Source organism: Bison bison, unplaced genomic scaffold (genome assembly GCF_000754665.1).
Source record: "Bison bison bison isolate TAMUID 2011002044 unplaced genomic scaffold, Bison_UMD1.0 scf7180017864289, whole genome shotgun sequence".
Lineage (NCBI taxonomy): Eukaryota > Metazoa > Chordata > Mammalia > Artiodactyla > Bovidae > Bison > Bison bison.
The window spans coordinates 4,625,052-4,629,803 of record NW_011494861.1 but is presented as its reverse complement, the minus strand read 5'-3'; positions in this window follow the sequence as shown (position 1 = coordinate 4,629,803).

Here is a 4,752-nt window from a genome sequence, read left to right as displayed (position 1 = left end):
TTCACTTTCACTTTTCATTTTCATGCATTGGAGAAGGAAATGGCAATCCACTCCAGTGTTCTTGCCTGGAGAATCTGAGGGACGGGGGAGCCTGGTGGGCTGCCGTCTATGGGGTAGCACAGAGTCGGACATGATTGAAGTGACTTAGCAGCAGCAGCAGCATGGTAATTCTATGTTTAACCTTTTGGGAAATTGCCAAACTGTTTTCCTTTATTATGGACATGTAAATATTACTTTGTTTTTGGCTGCGCTGGGTCTTTGTTGCTGTGCACAGGCTTTCACCAGTTGCGGTGAGCAGGGACTCCTCTTCATTGTGGCGCATGGGCTTCTCGTTGCGATGGCGTCTTTTGTTGCAGAGCATGGGCAGTAAGGAATGAGGGCTTCAGAAGTTCCAGCATGCTGGTTCAGTCATTGTGGTATATAGGCTTAGTTACTCCTTGGCATGTGGAATCTTCTCAGACCAGGGATAGAACCCATGTCCCCTGCATTGGCAGATGATTTCTTATCCACTGGACTGTTAGGGAAGTCCCTATTATGGACATTTTAATCGAAAGTTTTCATATTGAAAATTGCACAAATCTTAAGTGTACGGTTCACTAAATCACGTCACATCAACACCCCGGGTAAACTGTCACTAGTTCAAGATCATGACCAGCTCTCCAGAAGACCCATGTTCTCTTCCATTCACTTCTCACACTATTGGTTAGTTTTGCCCATTTTGGAACTTTATAAATATAAAATAATATTTTATTTATTCTTTTGTGATAGACTTCATTCAGCATATTGTGAGGTTCATTTATGTTGTTCCCTGGAGCAGTAGCTAATTCATTCTGTTGCATAAATATGCCACCATTTATTTATTCATTCTTCTGTTCTGTAAAATAATATTTTTATTTTAAAATTAATTTTAAATATTTGTTTTTTTGGCTGTGCCAGATCCCAGATGTAGCACGAAGGATCTTCAAACTTTGTTGTGGCATGCAGGACCTTTCATTGCGGCATCTTTAGTTCCCTGGTAGCTCAGCTGGTAAAGAATCTGCCTGCAGGAGACCTGGGTTCGATTCTCAAGTCGGGAAGATCCTCTGGAGAAGGGATAGGTTTTTGGGCTTCCCTGGTGGCTCAGCTGGTAAAGAATCTGCCTACTATGTGAGAGCCCTGGGTTCGATCCCTGTGTGGGGAAGGTCCCCTGGAGAAGGGAAAACCTACCCACTCCAGAATTCTGGCCTGGAGAATTCCATGGAATATACAGTCTCAAAGAGTCAGACACGAGGCAAAGAGTTGGACATGTCACAAAGAGCCCGACACGACTGAGCGACTCTCACTTCTTCACTTTCAATCATGCCATTGTAAATGATGTACTTAAAAAGAATAAACTTATTTTAGAATAGTTTTAGTTTAAAAAAAATATTGCAAAGATGATGTAGAGAGTTCCTATAGCGGAAGCACTTTTTAAATAAAAAAAAGTTTTAGTTCCTAATTTTCTGTTGCTGTTACATAAAAATACAATTGCATCTAGGCTTCCCTTATGGCTCAGATGGTAAAGAATCTGCCTGCAGTGCAGGAGACTCAGGTTTGAGCCCTGGGTCGGGAAGATCCCCTGGAGAAGGAAATGGCAACCCACTTCAGTATTCTTGTCTGGAGAATCCCTTAGACAGAAGATCCTGGCAGGCTGCGGTCCATAGTGTTACAAAGAGTTGAACAGAACTGAGCAACTAACACTTTCACTTTCATATTGACTTTGTATATATTAACTTTATGTATTTGCTTATTAATTGTAATAATTTATCTATTGATCATTTTGGATGTTTTACCTATCCAATTATGTCATCTGTAAATAAGACTGTTTTATTTCTTCTTTCCAAATCCCTAAAATTTTGCCCCTGTATTGAACTTGCCTGGACTCTCAGGAAAAAATTAGCTGTGGTAGCAAGCGTCCTACTCTTTCTCAAACTCATGGGAAAACGTCCAGTATTTCTTCTTTAAGAGTGATGTTTGCTATAAAATCTTTTTTTTGTAGACATTCTTTATCTACAGTTTAGATTGATAAAATCCACACTTTACCTTCAGTTTTTTTTTTTTTAATTAATTGAATTTTGATTTTTATCTTTTGGATGATGAATTTTATCAGTTGATATTTCTCCATATGTTGAAATGCTTTTGGTATCTTTTTACCCTTATTTTTTGTTACATTAGTTTCCAAATGTTAAGCCAGCCTTGCATTCCTGGGACAAACCCAATCTCTGATGATATATTATCCCATTATGTAACTCTGCCTTAATGATCTCTGATGCTTTTAGAGAGTCTAAAAAAAAAAAAGTAATTTGTCCTGCATTTCTAGTTACTTTAATGGAAGTATTGATAAAATAAGCTATCTTTCTTTTGCTGAAGATTTTTAATTTCAGTGTATTGTTCTGTCCTCCTTTTCATTTTTAAATCAGTATGGCAGAGGTTTGTGTGGACACAAAGCAAAGGAATCCGCATCCAGTGCAGAGGCTTCCCGTGCATGACTCAGGCCAAAAGCTGACTGCTCCTTCTCCCACACATTAAAAGGGTGTTGGCCCACCCACACCTGGCAGATTGACTACACTGAGTCTTTGACCCTTCTCCTCTCTGCTATTAACATTTTTTTCAGGCTGCTGGGTTGCTGTTCCAGTCCATCCAGCTGACTCTGGTCCTACTATTATGGCCATTAAAAGTTCAATGAAGTGCCTGGCAATTGTATTGTTGTTGTTTAGTTGAGAAGTTGGGTCCCACTCTTTGCAACCCTATGGACTGTAGCCCACCAGGCTCCTCTATTCATGGGATTTGCCATGCAAGAATACTAGAGTGGGTCGCTGTTTCCCGTTTTTTTAAAATCTGTTTATTTTTAATTGAAGGATAACTGCCTTACAGTATTGTATTGGTTTATGCCAAATATCAACATGAATCAGCCATAGGAATACATGTCCCCTCCCTCTTGAGCCTCCCTCCCACCTCCCTCCCTATCCCACCCCTCTAGGTTGCTACAGAACCCTGGTTTGAATTCCCTGAGTCATACAGTAAATTTCCATTGGCTATCCATTTCACATATGGTAATGTATGTTTCCATGTTACTCTTTCCATACATCCCACCCTCTATGTCTGTGTCTCCATCGAAAGTGAAAGTGTTAGTTGCTCAGTCATGTCCGATTCTTTGTGACCCCATGGAGTATAGCCTGCTAGGCTCCTCTGTCCATGGAATTCTCCAGTCAAGAATACTGGAGAGGGTTGCCATTCCCTTTTCTAGAGGATCTTTTTGACCCAGGGATCGAACCCAGGTTTCCTGCATTGCAGGCAGAGTCTTTACCATCTGAGCCACCAGGTAAGCCATGTGTCTCCATTGCTGTCCTGCAAATGATGCCATCAGTACAATCTTTCTAGATTTCGTATATGTGCATTAGTATGTGATATTTGTTTTTTTCTTTCTAACTTACTTCACTCTGTGTAATAGGCTCTAGGTTCATCCACCTCATTAGAACTGATTCAAATGCATTCATTTTTATGGCTGAGTAGTACTGGCACCCCACTCCAGTACTCTTGCCTGGAAAATCCCATGGACAGAGAAGCCTGGTAGGCTGCAGTCCATGGGGTTGCGAAGAGTCAGACATCACTGAACGACTTCACTTTCACTTTTCACTTTCATGTATTAGAGAAGGAAATGGCAACCCGCTCCAGTGTTCTTGCCTGGAGAATCCCAGGGACGGGGGAGCCTGGTGGGCTGCCATCTATGGGGTCACACAGAGTCGGATACGACTGAAGTGACTTAGCAGCAGCAGCAGCAGCAGCAGTATTCCATTGTATATATGTACCACATATATACATTCTTTATCTATTCATCTGCCTATGGAAATCTAGGTTACTTCCATGTCCTAGCTATTGTAAATAGTGCTGCAAAGAGCATTGGGGTACATGTGTCTTTTTCAATTTTGATTTCCTCAAGGTATATGTCTAGTAGTGGGATTGCTGGGTCATATGGTGGTTTTATTCCTAGTTTTTAAAGGAATTTCCATACTGTCTTCAATAGTGGCTGTATCAATTTACATTCCCACCAATAGTGCAAGAGGATTCCCTTTTCTCCACACCCTCTCTAGCATTTATTGTTTGTAGACTTTTTGATGATTGCCATTCTGACTGGTGTTAGGTGATACCTCATTGTAGCTTTGATTTGCATTTCTCTAGTAATGAGCCATGTTGAGCATCTTTTCATGTGTTTATTAGCCATCTGTATGTCTTCTTTGGAGAAATGTCTGTTTAGGTCTTTTTCTACTTTTTGATTGGGTTGTTTGTTTTTCTGGTATTGACTTATATGAACTGCTTGTATATTTTGGAGCTGTAAGGAATTTGCCTGCAATGCAGGAGCTGCAGGAGACAGGTTCAATCTCTGGGTTGGTAAGATCCCCTGGAGGAGGACATGGCAACAAACTCCAGTATTCTTGCCTGGAGAATTCCTTGGACAGAAGAGCCTGAAGGGCCACAGTCCATAGGATCATAAAGAGTTGGACACAACTAAAATTACTTAGCATGCATACATGCAATCCTTTATCAATTGTTTCATTTGCTATTATTTTCTTCCATTCTGAAGGTTGTCTTTTCACCTTGTTTATAGTTTCCTTTGCTGTGCAAAAGCTTTTAAGTTTAATTGTCCCTCTTGTTTATTTTTGTTTTCATTTCCATTACTCTAGGAGGTGTGTCATAGAGGATCTTGCTGTGATTTAGATCATAGAGTATTTTGCC